Source organism: Scyliorhinus torazame, chromosome 10 (genome assembly GCF_047496885.1).
Source record: "Scyliorhinus torazame isolate Kashiwa2021f chromosome 10, sScyTor2.1, whole genome shotgun sequence".
Taxonomy (NCBI): Eukaryota; Metazoa; Chordata; class Chondrichthyes; order Carcharhiniformes; family Scyliorhinidae; genus Scyliorhinus; species Scyliorhinus torazame.
In genome coordinates this window covers 62,661,349-62,677,858 of record NC_092716.1, presented here as the reverse complement: position 1 = coordinate 62,677,858, position 16,510 = coordinate 62,661,349, and the positions used below count along the sequence as shown (strand labels likewise).

At 50.8% G+C, this 16,510-nt stretch overlaps 1 protein-coding gene across 1 annotated transcript in view; it reads left to right on the top strand.

Annotated features, from left to right (window-relative positions):
- The window catches only part of LOC140430605 (ATP-binding cassette sub-family C member 12-like), a 206,062-nt gene that overhangs the window by 146,040 nt on the left and 43,512 nt on the right, over positions 1-16,510 (top strand). The window lies entirely within an intron of this gene.

Genomic DNA, 16,510 nt, shown 5'->3' with positions numbered 1-16,510 from the left:
ATTGTGCTATCCACAATGCTACCATGCTGCCCTGGTCCTGCCCGATGTTCTGGTCCTGCCCGAAGTTGGTGACATTTTGGGGGTTGTTTTTCACCACCATGTCGGCGATCCTATACTCCGCATAGACAGTGACCCAAGCCGGGAATCAAATCTGGTTTTAGCCTCCGTCTCGCCGATTGCTCCAGACAGGTCCTGTTGGGGTGGAGGTCAACCTCTCTGCCCAGTGCCTCAATATGGCTGGGGGACCTGATGGATATTTGGAGAAGGTTAAGTTTCCTTGAGGGGGGGGGCGATTGAGGGGCTCCACAAGAGATGGGGTCTGTTTGTTCTTCACTTTAAAGAGATGGTTCCCGTCAGTGTGGTGATGTGCATCAATATAAATGCATGTAGGCTAGCTAGACACTAAAAGGAGCACCAGAAACATCACACACACACACTCAACCAATAGATCAGTTAGATAGGACGCGACCAATGAACATTCACGATGCACACGGAGGTGACACGACCACAGGGGGGCATTACATCAACCCATATGTTAGGATTAGCAGTAGTGTCGAACGTGAGTAATAGAAGTGTAAATAGTTTCATAAACGTGTTGAAGTTATCTCCACGTCTGAATCTTCCTTTGTCAAGTGCACCACAAGGAAGCCACTTATGTTACACCTACAACATAACAAATCATGGTACCAGGACTGAACTGTTTCAATCCACATAGCAATACCTCAGCGTACAGTGACAACCAGCAACGATACCCAGGCAAGATGTTCGAGACCCGGGTTCCGCAGCAGCTCCAATGCCACGGTGATCTCCGTGAAAACTGGCGGGCATTCCTGCAAAAGTTTGAAATCTTCCTGGTGGCAGCCGAACTAGAAGAAGTGGCCAATCCTGAAAAAACAGAGCTTCTGCTCACCATCGCAGGTGCCAGAGCACAAGAAATTTTTTTTAAATTCAAGTTCTCCAAGGGGCAAAACAGGAGCGACTTCCAGGCAGTCCTGGACAAATTCGGCAAATACTGTGAGGAAAACACACTCCAACCAGCAAGAAAAGGTAAGAGAAGCGCCAGTACTCACCACGATGCCGAGATCCCGGAGCAGAGAACGATTTTGATCGGCGGCCATCTTTCTACAGGGACTGCACTTGCGCAGTTGCGCGAGAAGTGCACAGCGTGGGAAGGTCTGTTTGCGCATGCGCGAGAAGCTGCTTTATATATGGGTTGATGTAATGCCCCCCTGTGGTCGTGTCACGCATGTGCAAACACGAAAACGGCCATCGGTAAAGGAACAGCGATCTGTGCATATCCAATCGCTTCCTACGCACTACGTCACATGTGTCATGACGTCAGAGGCCCCGGACCACACCCGTTTAAAGGGGAAACATCCCAAATCAAAAAGAATATCTTTTAAAACCGTAAAACAGCCTTCCTTCACCTGGAATGACAGCACAATGCCTCAAATTGTACCAGGGAATGAAATTAACCTCCGAAGAACCCTGCAACAAGCAGTTATCTACGCTCAAACCGATGATTCCGACCTTGAATACTTCGATATCGATCTTTACATTTTCCCTGGACCTCGCGAGCCCAATGCCAGCTCCGACGCAAACAGTGATGATATGGTCCTAGAAGACTACGACTCGGACGAACCTTTCACCTTGGGAGGCTACCCTAGTGCAAATCCGAACCGCAACTAGACGTGTTGCACATTGACGACCCCCATATTGAATCCGACGCAGACGCGGATTCGTTCTTCGGATTTGGGGACCTTCAGCCCAGCAGATGTGACATCCCAACTCGTGAGTGCAGGATGATGCTGCACCCTGAAACCACGAGACAGCAAGCGGTGTAAGCCCAAAGAGAGCGGCCTGCTGTTACACAGAGCGTGGTCCACGCACCGCTCAGCGTTCCCGACTCTAAGAAAGAAGACACGCAAGACTCCACACCGCAGTCCTTGTGCGAACAAGAAGTGACTCCAGTGTCACAAGCCTCCACAGCGAGCTCGTGGACAGCCTCCATGATAGAAGCAACGCAAGACGCCGACGCGCAGTCCTTGCAGGAAGAAGACCATGAGGGTCTAGCAACCTCCTCTGACCAACTAGCGGCAGACGATGCAAGTCTGCCATGCTAAAGTAAACAGCAAGAAGACTATCATAGTCTACCATGCTCCAGTGCACAGTAGGACGACCATGGCGGTCTATCATGCCACAGTGAAGAACAAAGCGACGATGACAGTCCAAGCCCAAATGCAGGACAACAGCAAGCCAATGACATTCAAACAACATTGTTTGCACCACCAGATGAAGACACTGACAATTTACCCAACCCAAGTGAACAACAAGCAGCTACTGAGATCTACCCACGGTATGTGAGACGAGTGAGGACAGCATCCCACTTCCCATGCAAGATGTGCAAAGTGACAGACCTCAGCTAGTGTGTACAGAGGCACTCGACGATCACTGTGAGACCACTGGTGACTCCGGGGACACCACGATACTTCCACCGTCATTCACTCGAACCTCTCCACAAGTCAATGTATTCCTGCATGTTCCGACTCCAGGCGTGCAGCTCCAAGAAATCGCAGCTGACTCCAGTGAACCTGCTAAGACTCCGGACAGGGAGCATCAACAAGCCAACACCGACTCAGTTAAAACAGACCAGACTCCAGATGGGGAGCAACCAAACGCCGACTCTGATTCACGTAAGCCAGACTTTACTCCAGACAGGCAGTGCCGCAACCTCAGTGATGGCACGCTCAGGGTGACAGCAGATGCCACAACAAAAGGAGATGGATCACGTAACAATTACACTGGGTCAGCAATAATAAGCAGCGGCTACAGTCCAAGAGGAATACACCAATTTTCACCATGGCTATGTCCACACATTTGTTCCACGGCCAATGACAGCTCATGCTGGACAAACCCAGTATTCAAGCCTGCAGCAGCCAGCAGTCTATGCAGCATATTCTCAAACAGGCCAGCACTACGGATTGCCCACTAATGTGATCAAGACCGAAGGAGGACTACCGCCAGCACAATCTGCACTACAGACTGGATGCCTTAGTTACAGCCCAGGATTTGCTGCACCCCAGCCTGGCCAGACAGCATATTCCTATCAGATGCGAGGTTCTAGTTTTACACCATCACCAGACATTGATGCGAGCAGCAATTCTGTTTCCAATTCGACAAGTTTCAACGGTTCTCAGCAGGATCACCCTTCCAGCACAGCACGTGGCCAGGACCAGTATGTACAGTCTTATTCAACATCACCATATGGCACATCCATGATCTCGAATGATACTGTTGATGGTACCTCTTCAACGTCAACACCTTATCAGCTACAAGATGCCATCCTACATCACTATCACAAACATCGAACATCCAAATCAGACAGCAAAGTGATTTGACCACTTCTTGGTTCCTGTGGCACAGGGACGTTGATGGCGTTCATAACTAAGAGAGACATTTGACCATGATGTTTGATGGTTTTTGGACTCGCACGAATGATTTGGATTTATTGTTTAATCACTGTTCCCATGACTTGTATATAACTTAACTTATCTACCTGTTCTTTGTTCAATTTTCTTAAAAGTGTACAGAAAATATGAACATATAAAAAAGGGGGGATGTGGTGATGTGCATCAATGTAAATGCATGTAGGCTAGCTAGACACTAGAGGGAGCACCAGAAACATCACACACACACACTCAACCAATAGATCAAGTAGATAGGACACGACCAATAGACATTCACGATGCACACGGAGGTGACACGACCACAGGGGGGCATTACACCAACCCATATATAAAGGACACCACACACACGATCTGCCTCTTTCCAGTGAGTAGAGACACAGAGTTGATTCAATATTACACTCACCACGTGGATTGCAGCAGCTGGTTAGTCAGTCTGGGTAGCTATAGTAGGATTAGCAGTAGTGTCGAACCCGAGTAATAGAAATGTAAATAGTTTAATAAACGTGTTGAAGTTACCTCCACGTCTGAACCTTCCTTTGTCAAGTGCACCACAAGGAAGCCGCTTAAGTTACACCTACAACATAACAAATCAGTCAGGTGCCATGGGGAGGGGGGTCGATGACAGGGGACCTCCGAGGGCGGGCCTGAGGAGTTGCAGGATGTGGGCTGGAGGCTGGCCCAGGAGGGGATATAGTTGATCAGCTAGTGGGGGGTGGGGGGGGGGGGGCGGGGTGACGGGGGGAACCGGGAGGGGGGTGTCCCCCCCGACCAGACTGATCACATGGAATGTAAGAGGGTCGAATGGGCCGGTCAAAAGGGCTCGCGTATCTGCACATCTGAGGAGTCTAAAGGTCTACGTGGCATTTCTGCAAAAAACGCACCTGAAAATTGGGCATCAAACTAGGTTTAGGAAAGGAAAGGGTGCGTAGGGCAGGTATTTCATCCTGGATTGGACTCGAAGGAAGGGGGGTAATGATATTGAGAAATAAACGGGTAGCTTTTGAAGTGGGGAGCATAGTGGCAGATTCTGGAGTCGGTCTGCCATTCGGGGATATGTGGAGTTGAACGACACGGGGGAAGTTTTGGCGGCCACGCTGTGGGCAGCATTGAAGGCAGTAGTAAGGGGGGAGTTTATTTCGATACGGGCACACAGATATGACAGAGCGAACGGAGATGGCGAGGTTAGTGGAGGAGACTTTGCAGGTGGCTAGGAGGAATTTGGAGGCCCCGGGAGGGACAGAAACTGTTGAGGGAGCGACAGAAACTGCAGATGGAGTTTGGGTTATTATCTATAGGTAAAGCGGGAGCGCAGTTGAGGAGCGCAAAGGAGGAGGTTCATGAATATGGGGCAAAGGCGAGTAATATTTTGGCACATCAACTGAGGAAGCAGGAGGCAGTGAGGGAGATCATAAAAGTGAAGGATATGGGGGGACACAGTCTTGGATGCGCTGGGGGTGAATGGGGTTTTGGGGGATTATTACTGGAGGCTGTAGGAGTCGAAGCCGCCAGCCGGGGGGAGGGAATGAGGCAATATTTGGAGGGGTTGAGCTTGGAATACTTCAGGCTGCACCGGGGGACAAGCAGGGATGTCCACCCTCCCCATTGCTCTTTGCCTTGGCTATAGAGCTGCTGGCAATGTCGCTGAGAGCATCAAGGGATTTGGAGGGGATAGTATGGGGGGGGGGGGGGGGGGGGGTGGAGCATAGGGTCTCACTGTATCCAGATGACTTGCTGCTGGATATTTCGAACCCGGTGGAAGGTACTGGGGGGATTATGAGGATTTTGGAGGGATTCGGCCAGTTCTCGGGGTATAAATTGAACATGGGGAAGAGTGAAGTTTTTCCGATCCAGACGAAGGGGCAGGAGAAGAGGCGGGGGGAGTTGCCGTTTAGGGTGGTGGGGGTGAATTGTCGGTACTTGGGCATCCAGGTGGCGCGGGGGTGGGAGCAGCTGCACAAGCTGAATTTGGCTCGGTTGGTGGAACAGAAGAAGGGGGACTTTAGGAGGTGGGATGCGCTCTCGCTGTCATTGGTGGGACGGGTGCAATCGGTGAAGGTGACAGGCCTCCTAAATTCTTGTTTGTGTTCCAGAACGTCCTGATTTTTATTCCGAAGGCTTTTTTTGAGAAGGGTGTACTCGGTGATTTCAGGGTTTGTTTCAGCAGGTAAAGCTCCACAGATGAAGGAGGTGCTACTGGCGATCATAGCTATGGTGCAGAAGTGGGTAGTGGGGGAGGGGCTGGTATGAGAGTGGATGGAGGCAGCCTCTTATAAAGACACATGGTTGGGGGCATTGTTAACGCCGCCTCTGCCGTTCTCGCCGGCCAGGTACTCCACAGGCCAGGCCAGGTGGTGGTGACGGCCCTGAGGGTGTGGGGACAGTGCTGGCAGCATCGGAGGCTGGAGGGGGCCTCAGTTTGGGCACTGATTTGCAGGAATCATAGATTTGCTGCGGGGGTGGGGGTGGGGGGCTTTTGGGGGCTTTTGGGGGTGGCATCGGACGGGGATTGAGCGGTTTGGGTACCTGTTCATTGACGATGGCTTTCCGAGCCTGGAGGAGTTGGAAGGGGAATTTGAGCTGCCCGTCGGGAATGGATTCCAGTATTTTCAGGTGAGGGACTTTGTGCGGAGGCAGGCATCGACCTTTGCTCACCTGCCGCCCCAGGGGCTACAGGACAAGGTGGGGTCAAAACCAGGGGTTGGGGAAGATGCCGGAAATTTACAAGAAACTGATGGACTGGGAGGGAGCCCTGATAGGGGTAGTGAAGTGCATGTGGGAGGAAGAATTGGGTAGGGATTGGAGGCTGGGCTGTGGGAGAATGCCCTGAGGTGGTACACAAGGCACATATGACTGTGGCCAGGGTGAGCAGGTTTTTTTGAAGGGTGGAGGATAGGTATGGGCGGTGTGCCCGCGAGGGCCCGCAAATCATGTCCACATGCTTTGGGCATGTCTGAAGTTTGGGTGATTCTGGCAGAGATTTGCCAACATGATGTTGGAGGTCCTGAAAGTGAAGGTGGTTCCGGGTCCAGAGGTGGTGATCTTTGGAGTGTCAGAAGACCCGGGTGTCCAGGGGGCGAGAGAGTCCAATGTCTTGGCCTTTGCCTCCCTGGTCGCCCGGAGACGGATATTGTTCGAATGGGGACTCTGGGCCCCTGAAACCGGGCGTGTGGGTGAGTGACCTGGTGGAGTTTCTCAGGTTAGAAAATATAAAGTTTGTCTTGAGGGGTTCTATGGAGGGGTATGCCCGGAGGTGGCAGCTGTTTATCGACTTCTACAAGAAAAGTTAAGATGTCAGCCATGGAGGGGAGAGGTGTTTAAAATGGGGAGTTGGGAAGTGGGAGGGTGCGGGTTGGTGGGGTATTTTATTGAGTTGGTTATTTGCAGCCCTGTTGGCTTGATTTGATTTGTGATTATGTTTGTTGTGGTCATATATAAATGCCTCAATAAAATATATATATTTTTAAATTAGCTACCAAATTATAGGTCTTCTTGAAAAGTGCCTTCCCTCTTTTCTAAATTATACAAGAAATCTTAAAGGAGGATTTTTGACATAATTTTAAAATAAACTAAAGATAGAGGGCGCGATCTACCCGAATGGGGACAAAGTCCCATAGCGCGAGAATCCCCCCACCGTCCAACACCCATTCGGGTAGATTTGAGGCCTCAGTAGCGGGCTCCCCAACGAGGCCGCACTTAGCCCCGTTCTGCACTGAGGAACTCCGCAGCGATTGATATGGGGCGGGATTCTCCGACCCCCCGCCGGGTCGGAGAATCGCCGGGGGGTGGCGTGAATCCCGCCCCTGCCGTCCGCCGAATTCTCCGGCACCAGAGATTCGGCAGGGGTGGGAATCGTGCCGCGCCGGTCGGCAGGGTCCCCCCGGCGATTCTCCGGCCCGCGATGGGCCGAAGTCCCGCTGCTGCTATGCCGGTCCCGCCGGCGTGAATTGAACCAGGTCCCTTACCAGCGGGACATGGCGGCGCGAGCGGGTTCCGGGGTCCTGGGGGGGGGGGGGGATGTGCGGGGCGATCTGACCCTGGGGGTGCTCCCACAGTGTCTCACTAGCTGTCTCACTCTAATATGCAGATTTCCCAGAAAGTGATCCCGCCTACAATCACATCACAACATTTTAGAACAAAGAACAAAGAAAAGTACAGCACAGGAACAGGCCCTTCGGCCCTCCAAGCCCGTGCCGACCATGCTGCCCGTCTAAACTAAAATCTTCTACACTTCCTGGGTCCATATCCCTCTATTCCCATCCTATTCATGTATTTGTCAAGATGCCCCTTAAATGTCACTATCGTCCCTGCTTCCACCACCTCCTCCGGCAGCGAGTTCCAGGCACCCACTTCCATCTGTGTAAAAAAACCTGCCTCGTCCATCTCCTCTAAATCTTGCCCCTCGCACCTTAAACCTATGCCCCCTAGTAATTGAGCCCTCTACCCTGGGAAAAAGCCTCTGACTATCCACTCTGTCTATGCCCCTCATAATTTTGTAGACCTCAATCAGGTCACGCCTCAACTTCCGTCGTTCCAGTGAGAACAAACCGAGTTTATTCAACCGCTCCTCATAGCTAATGCCCTCTGTTATAACCTGCCTACTGACGATTGGCTGGGGACTAATGACTATCCCACAATCCTATGGGAGTATGAACTTCCCCAATGAGGGGGGCGGAGAAACTCCTACTATAAATAAGCTGGCCAGTCCAGGAACCAGGAGGAAGGAGAAGGTAGCAAGGGAAGTTACTGCTACTGCTATGTATATATTGTTATAGTAAATAAACTTTATTATTTTGTATCCTTAAAACTCGTGCTGGATTCTTCGGGGCCCTTACAAAACTGGCGACGAAGGTAAAAGTGAATAGCTGTCTACACTGCTGAAGCCACCTCCCTGGATTTTTGTTGGATACAGGTTGGAAGTTGTTTTCTATTATACCATGCCTCTGTACGGACGTTTGGATGTTTTTGATGCTGCGCTGGAAAGCTGGAACCAGTAGACGCAACGGATGTGTTACTATTTCCGGGCAAACAATATCACTGAAAACGAGCGCCAGGTGGTCATATTGCTCACCGCCTGCGGGCCGCATACGTTTGGGGTGATTAGGAGCCTTACGTACCCAGCTGCGCCGGACACCAAAACGTTCAACGAACTTGTGAATATAGTGGGGCAACACTTTAACCCAACCCCGTCCACGATAGTCCAGCGTTACCGGTTTAATACCGCTGAGAGGACCCCTGGAGAATCCCTTGCCGATTTTTTATCCAGGCTACGCGGGATTGCGGAATACTGTGACTATGGTGAGACCTTGTCAGAAATGTTACGTGACCGTTTGGTTTGCGGTATTAACAATGCGGCCACCCAGAGAAAGTTGTTAGCGGAGCCAACATTGACTTTTCAACAGGCAATACAAATAGTCTTGTCCCGAGAGAGCGCAGAGCGAGGAGTACAGGAGCTACAGGGAATGGAAGTACATGCCTTGGGGCGAAACCCTTTAGCCCAAAAACGTCCCCCCCGCACTCCTGCGGTACCTTGGGCGAGGCAACGACCAGACCGACGCCAGTGGCCATCGGACATTCCTCCCCGAAGGGAGCCTTCTCCAGAGCCAATGGATGAGGAGCCATGTCCGTGTCAGACTTGTAGGCGCTGACCCCGTCGCGGACGGCGGTCCTGGGGACGCCAGAGGCGCCGTCGTTCCGACCGAAACTGGGACCAGTCCAGGGGCCGTAACTGGGACCAGCCCAGAGGCCGTACCTTCCATGTGGATGAACCTGCGGCGACCACTCCTGAGGACATGGAGACGGAGGACGACTGCCTGCAGCTGCATTGTGTGGCGGCTCCCCGTGTGGCCCCCATTAAGGTGACAGTACGGGTCAATGGCCACCCGCTGGAGATGGAGTTGGATACTGGCGCAGCAGTCTCCGTGATCGCCCAGAGAACATTTGACCGCATCAAGCAGGGTATACAGACCCTTACACTAACTGACTCAGGCCAGGTTGGCCACCTACACGGGGGAACCACTGGACATTGCAGGAACTACAATGACCCCTGTTGTCTATGGACGCCAGGAGGGGCGTTTCCCACTTATCGTAGTCCGTGGCCATGGGCCCAGCCTGTTGGGTCGGGACTGGTTGCGCCATTTGCGGTTGCAATGGCAGCACATCCTCCAAACAGTTTCTGGAGGGTTGACTGAGGTGCTAGGACGATACCCAGAGGTATTCCAGCCTGGTCTGGGGAAAATAAAAGGGGCCGTAGCCCGTATCCAAGTTGAACCAGGAGCCACACCGCGCTATTTCCGGGCGCGCCCAGTGCCTTACGCTTTGCTCGAGAAGGTAGAAGGGGAGCTCACTCGTTTGGAGAGTTTGGGTATTATCAGGCCCGTCCGTTTTGCTGACTGGGCAGCACCAATTGTGCCAGTAATGAAGCCAGATGCCACAGTTCGCTTGTGTGGCGACTATAAACTTACAGTGAATACAGTTTCCCGACTCGACCGATACCCAATGCCTCGCATAGAGGATCTCTACGCGAAACTTGCAGGCGGACTCTCATTCACAAAATTAGATATGAGTCACGCCTACCTGCAGTTGGAGCTGGACCCTGCCTCCCGACCATATGTAACAATTAACACACACCGGGGCCTGTATGAATATACACGGTTGCCCTTTGGAGTATCCTCTGCCTGCGCAATTTTTCTACGTGTTATGGAGGGCATTTTGAGAGGTTTACCACGTGTGGCTGTCTACCTAGATGATGTGTTGATTACAGGGACGTCGGAGCAAGAGCATTTGGAAAATCTGGAGGCTGTCCTTAAACGCCTTTCGGAGGCTGGAGTCCGTTTACGTCACACAAAGTGCGTATTTCAGGCAAAAGAAGTAGTCTACCTAGGTTATCGGGTGGACCGCGAGGGTCTGCACCCCGTCGCAGAGAAGGTGCGTGCAATTCAACATGCCCCCACCCCGACTGACACTTCGCATCTTCGTTCTTTTCTCGGTCTCGTAAACTATTACGGGAAGTTCCTCCCCAATCTGGCAACTACGCTGGCCCCCTTGCACCTGCTGCTAAAGAAAAATCACACCTGGGTTTGGGGTCTGCCGCAAGAAACCGCTTTCCGGCGGGTAAAGCAACAATTGTCGTCGTCTGGGTTACTAACCCACTATGATCCGGGAAAGCCTTTGCTCGTCACATGTGATGCATCCCCGTATGGTATTGGGGCTGTCCTGTCCCACAAGATGGAGAACGGGGCCGAGCGACCGATAGCTTTCGCCTCCCGCACATTGACTGCAGCGGAGAAGTACGCGCAGATCGAGAAGGAGGGCCTGGCAGTGGTTTTCACGGTGAAACGCTTCCACCAGTATGTGTACGGCCGCCATTTCACTATCGTGACTGATCATAAGCCCCTGCTGGGACTCTTCAGAGAGGATAAGCCGATACCGCCCATTGCTTCTGCACGGATCCAGCGCTGGGCTTTGTTGCTTGCTGCATATGAGTATTCTCTGGAGCACAAACCAGGTACGCAGATAGCCAATGCCGACGCACTGAGCCGATTGCCTTTATCGACCGGCCCCATGTCGACCCCCACGACCGGTGAGGTGGTCGCAACCCTAAATTTTATGGACACCTTGCCTGTCACGGCATCACAGATCCGTGAGTGGACCCAGATGGAGCCAGTCCTGTCAAAGGTTCGGCACATAGTCCTGTATGGTGGGCAGCATAGACAGCTCCCAGGCGAGTTACGGGCATTTTCCTCCAAGCTGTCAGAGTTCAGCGTGGAAGACGGCATCCTCTTGTGGGGGACGCGTGTGGTTGTCCCGGAAAAAGGCCAGGAGCTGATATTATCAGACTTGCACAATGGGCATCCGGGCGTGACCAAGATGAAAATGTTGGCCCGGAGTTATGTCTGGTGGCCAGGCCTCGACACCGACATTGAGAAGGTGGCCCAAAACTGCTCCATTTGCCAGGAGCATCAGAAGCTTCCGCCGGCCGCGCCCCTACATCACTGGGAATGGCCAGGGCGGCCTTGGGCACGCTTACATGCAGATTTCGCAGGCCCTTTTCAGGGATCCATGTTCCTTCTACTAATTGACGCCCAGTCCAAATGGCTGGAGGTGCATAAGATGCAGGGGACAACGTCCTGCGCAACAATTGAAAAAATGCGTTTATCATTTAGCACGCATGGCCTCCCCGAGGTGCTGGTCACGGATAATGGCACTCCATTCACGAGTGAGGAGTTTGCTAGGTTTACAAAGATGAACGGCATCCGCCATATCCGCACTGCCCCTTACCACCCGGCTTCAAATGGGTTGGCAGAGCGTGCAGTGCAAACATTCAAAAGAGGCCTAAAGAAGCAGTCTTCCGGATCAATGGACACGAGACTGGCTCGGTTTTTGTTTACGTACAGGACCACCCCCCATACAGTGACTGGGGTAGCTCCCGCAGAACTCCTAATGGGCCGGAGACTTCGCATCCGCCTTAGTATGGTCTTCTCGGACATTGGCGCAAAAGTACGCCGCACACAAGAACGGCAGGGACCGGGATTGTCTCAGCATCGTCCGATTCGGCAGTTTGCGCCCGGTGACCCAGTATTCGTGCGGAATTTTGCTGGTGGTGCCCAATGGGTTCCTGGGGTAATCTTTCACCAAACGGGCCCTATATCGTACCAAGTGCAAGCCCAGGGTCGTCTCCAGCGAAAACATGTAGACCACGTCCGGTCCAGAAGATCATCCCCGCAAAAGATTCCCCGCCCCCGGAGCTCAGTTCAACAGCGGCAAAGACCAGAAACAAGGGAAGGTAGTCCTCCAAATCTTCCACTGGTGCCTCACTCAAAGCCTGCGCAGGTCATGACGGGACCGAATGGGGACAGAGATGCTGACATGACGGAGGCAGCAGACTCTGACTCCGAGATGGAGACACCGGATGAATCAGAGGGGGAATCCTCGGGTCCACAGGCCGTGGATGTACAACCGCGCCGTTCATCACGGAAGCGCCGGTCTCCGTCTCGTTATACGCCGCCTGATCCAGCGCCGCGTAAAAATGGCTTCCGGCTGCGGCCAAACGAGTTCGACGCCTTCCTTCGCCAGGGCCTACGGTGGATTCCTTGGACTTTGGGGGGGAGGGATGTTATAACCTGCCTACTGACGATTGGCTGGGGACTAATGACTATCCCACAATCCTATGGGAGTATGAACTTCCCCAATGAGGGGGGAAGAGAAACTCCTACTATAAATAAGCTGGCCAGTCCAGGAACCAGGAGGAAGGAGAAGGTAGCAAGGGAAGTTACTGCTACTGCTATGTATATATTGTTATAGTAAATAAACTTTATTATTTTGTATCCTTAAACCTCGTGCTGGATTCTTCGGGGCCCTTACAAAACCCTCCATACCAGGCAACATTCTGGTCAACCTCTTCTGCACCCTCTCTAAAGCCTCCACATCCTTCTGGTAGTGTGGCGACCAGAATTGAACACTATACTCCAAGTGTGGCCTAACTAAGGTCCTATACAGCTGCAATATGACTTGCCAATTCTTATACTCAATGCCCCGGCCAATGAAGGCAAGCATGCCGTATGCCTTCTTCACTACCTTCTCCACCTGTGTTGCCCCTTTCAGTGACCTGTGGACCTGTACACCTAGATCTTTCTGACTGTCAATACTCTTGAGGGTTCTACCATTCACTGTATGTTCCCTACCTGCATTAGACCTTCCGAAATGTATTCCCTCACATTTGTCCGGATTAAACACCATCTGCCATCTCTCCGCCCAAGTCTCCAAACGATCTAAATCCTGCTGTATCCTCTGACAGTCCTCATCGCTATCCGCAATTCCACCAACCTTTGTGTCGTCTGCAAACTTACTCATCAGACCAGTTACATTTTCCTCCAAATCATTTATATATACTACGAACAGCAAAGGTCCCAGCACTGATCCCTGCGGAACACCACTAGTCACAGCCCCCCAATTAGAAAAGCACCCTTCCAATGCTACTCTCTGCCTTCTATGACCTATGATGAGGAGATGCCGGCGTTGGACTGGAGTGAGTACAGTACGAAGTCTTACAACACCAGGTTAAAGTCCAACAGGTTTGTTTCGATGTCACTAGCTTTCGGAGCGCTGCTCCTTCCTCAGGTGAATGAAGAGTTTTGTCTCTTCATTCACCTGAGGAAGGAGCAGCGCTCCGAAAGCTAGTGACATCGAAACAAACCTGTTGGACTTTAACCTGGTGTTGTAAGACTTCGTACTGTTCTATGACCTAGCCAGTTCTGTATCCATCTTGCCAGCTCACCCCTGATCCCGTGTGACTTCACCTTTTGTACCAGTCTACCATGAGGGACCTTGTCAAAGGCCTTACTGAAGTCTATATAGACAACATCCACTGCCCTACCTGCATCAATCATCTTTGTGACCTCTTCGAAAAACTCTATCAAGTTAGTGAGACACGACCGCTCCTTCACAGAACCATGCTGCCTCTCGCTAATACGTCCATTTGCTTCCAAATGGGAGTAGATCCTGACTCGAAGAATTCTCTCCAGTAATTTCCTTACCACTGATGTAAGGCTCACCGGCCTGTAGTTCCCTGGATTATCTTTGCTACCATTCTTAAACAAAGGAACAACACTGGCTATTCTCCAGTCCTCCGGGACATCACCTGAAGACAGTGAGGATCCAAAGATTACTTTCAAGGCCTCAGCAATTTCCTCTCTAGCCTCCTTCAGTGTTCTGGGGTAGATTCTATCAGGCCCTGGGGACTCATCTACCTTTATATTTTTCAAGACGCCCAACACCTCGTCTTTTTGGATCTCAATGTGACCCAGGCTATCTACACACCCTTCTCCAGACTCAAGATCCACCAATTCCTTCTCTTTGGTGAATACTGATGCAAAGTATTCATTTAGTACCTCGCCCATTTCCTCTGGCTCCACACATAGATTCCCTTGCCTATCCTTCAGTGGGCCAACCCTTTCCCTGGCTACCCTCTTGCTACCCTTTTGCGAGATTGCATTACATCTCGTGAGGTGTGGCGAGTCGGGTAGATCCCGAAAGTGGGATCACCCAGCATCTACTGGTCGCGTTGCGTCGCACTGCTTTGCGGGTGCAGCACGACATGTCGATCCTGCCCAGAATCTTAGATGATTACAGCACAAAATTAGGCCATTTGGCCATTCTGTCTGTGCTGGCTCTTTGAAAGAACATTTGTGCTTAAAGAACAAAGAAAGGTACAACACAGGAACAGATCCTTCGGCTCTCCAGGTCTGCATCGACCATGCTGCCCATCTAACCTAAAACCTTCTACACTTCTAGGGTCTGTTTCCCTCTATTCCCATCCTATTCATGTATTTTCAAGATGTCCCTTAAACATCACTGTCATACTGCTTCCATCACCTTCTCTGACAGCGGGTTTGAGGCTCCCACTACCTTCTGTGTGAAACATTTCTCTCGCACGTCTCCTCAAAACTTTGCCCCTCGCACCTTAAACCTATGTCCCCGAATAATTGACTCTTCCACCCTGGGAGAAAGCCTCTGACTATCCAGAAGTCTGACATCCCTATTTTCTGTACATGATCTTGCATATTCCTTATTTAACTGTCAAAGTCTCTTTTAAAATTATTTGTGGAATCAGCTGCCATCACCTTTTCAGGAGGAAAATTCTGTATCCCAACAACTGAGTGAAAACATTTCTTCTCCTCTCCTCTCTCTATCTTTAACGAATGAATTTCAATCCATGGGGCGAGATCTTCCAGCTCTTCACCTCAAACCGTGTGGTTCGATGGAAAATCCCATTGACAGCAGCAGGACCAGAAGATCCCGCCGCCGGCCAATGGCAGGCCGCCTCCCACCGCCGAGAAACACGCCACAGGGTGGCCATAGAATCTCACCCATGACCTCTAGTTATTGACCTACTCAACAGATGAAATAATTTTTCTCTACCTACTCTATCAAAACCTCTCATTGCCTTGAAAGCCCCGACCGTGTTACTCTCTAACTTCTGTCAGACCCAACTTATCCAATCTTACCGGATAACCCTGGTAACATCCTTAATCTTCTCTGTCGACCTTTTTAAGGCCTCTACATCTTTTCTGAAGTGTGGTGCCCAGAATTGGTCAGGGATAACCAGAAGTTTATACATTTCTATCATGATCCCTTTGCTTTTACATTCACCTCCTTTACTTATAAACCCAAGTAACCCATATGTTTTTATAATCAATTTAACAACTAGCCCTGCAATATTTAAGGCTAGTGTATATGGGCACCAAGATCTCTCTGCTTCTTCAGAATTGTGTTACATATCGAATACTTTCTTTCCACAGTAGTGCTCCCAAACTGCATCACTTCCTACTTTTCCTCATTGAACTTCATTGTTATGCTTCTGCCCATTTCATCATCCTGCCTTTGTCTCAACAATTCTCATCACTACCACGTTTTGTATCAACTATAAACATTCGCTGGGAGAACTGAGTAAACTATTTGAGATTCATGCGGTGCTAGACTGAAGCTCTGGCCACAGTTCAGCGAAATCCTGATGTTGAGGCGCCGAACCAAGACACGGCATTTACTTTTGGAAATTTGATGTGAGCCAAACTAAGTTCAGATTTGCAACTGCAGGTTAGTTTGGACTGGTGCCAGTTTTTGAATTCTTTACTTCATGTGCCCTTTCAAGTAACAACACACATGATTGGAGAGCCAAAATGTGCTTCAGTACCTGTGTGAGTATCATATCAAAAGAGTATACTATATTGTAACACAATTCTAAAGATACAGAGAGACCTTGGTGCCTATATACACAACCCATAAGCAATAGGAGGAAGATTTTCTGATTTTTATTCATGGTTATTTGCTGATTCACCACACATGGCTTGAGGAGAGCAAGAATGTGCTTAACACCTGACAGCTTGTGCCTGAGCATGGTTCCAACGTGTGTTATGAGACACAGTAGCCACCAGGATGTGATCTTCAGATTTCTAAGCACCCACTGTTATAATCTTTCAAGCCGTGCTCTGAAAGTACACAAATGTCCACTCCTGGAATTATCCTCATCAATATCTAGCAGCTGGTGC